Here is a 607-nt window from a genome sequence, read left to right on the forward strand (position 1 = left end):
AAAAAAAAAAAAAAAAAAAAAAAAGAACTTAGTTATGTAGCCCAGTGGTTTTCAAATTGTGATCCTACCCGCCTGTAGCCTCACCAGATAACTTGTGAGAATGCAAATTATCAGGCCCTATCCCCGATCCACTGATCAGAAACTCTGGGTTGAAGGTCACCAGGCCAAGTTCTAACATGCCCTTCAAGCGATTCTGATGCACGCTGAGGCCTGGGCATCACAGCCGCCGTCTCTGTAGGTTCTGGTGGGCGGCATGTGCAGAACAAGCCCGGGGGCGGGGCTCAACTCCGGCGGACCTCGCCTCCCGCAGGGCTCCCCAGCGCGCCGGAGCCACGACGGGGGCTGTGGCGGCGCGCAAGGGCTGCTGGGGTCTGTAGTCCGCACGCTCCCGGCACGGGCGCCTGCGCGCTGGCTGCTCACTCGCTCCAGTCGCTGTGTCGGGGCTTCGGACCGGCTGCCATCTTAGTCCGGGGACTGAGGAGTTGCCGCCGCCCGGAGTCCCGGTAAACACCCGCAGGCTAGCCGGGCCCGTTGCTGGGGGACGGGGTCCCGGATGAGAGTGTCGGGGCGCGCGGAGGCGGAGGAGTGCGGCGCTCTGGCCGGGACC

At 62.9% G+C, this 607-nt stretch overlaps 1 protein-coding gene across 3 annotated transcripts in view; it reads left to right on the top strand.

Annotated features, from left to right (window-relative positions):
* Nucleotides 1-391: 391 nt before the first annotated feature.
* The window catches only part of ITCH (itchy E3 ubiquitin protein ligase), a 148,752-nt gene continuing 148,536 nt past the window's right edge, over nucleotides 392-607 (top strand). For 2 of the 3 annotated variants that reach the window (XM_008067625.2, XM_008067626.2), the window contains exon 1: nucleotides 392-503. The gene's annotated coding sequence lies outside the window, so the exon portion shown is untranslated. The remainder of the gene's footprint in view (nucleotides 504-607) is intronic. The other variant, XM_021717385.1, reaches the window with a different exon arrangement.

This window comes from Carlito syrichta, unplaced genomic scaffold, assembly GCF_000164805.1.
Source record: "Carlito syrichta isolate Samal-C Ts95f unplaced genomic scaffold, Tarsius_syrichta-2.0.1 Scaffold309724, whole genome shotgun sequence".
NCBI classification, from domain to species: Eukaryota; Metazoa; Chordata; class Mammalia; order Primates; family Tarsiidae; genus Carlito; species Carlito syrichta.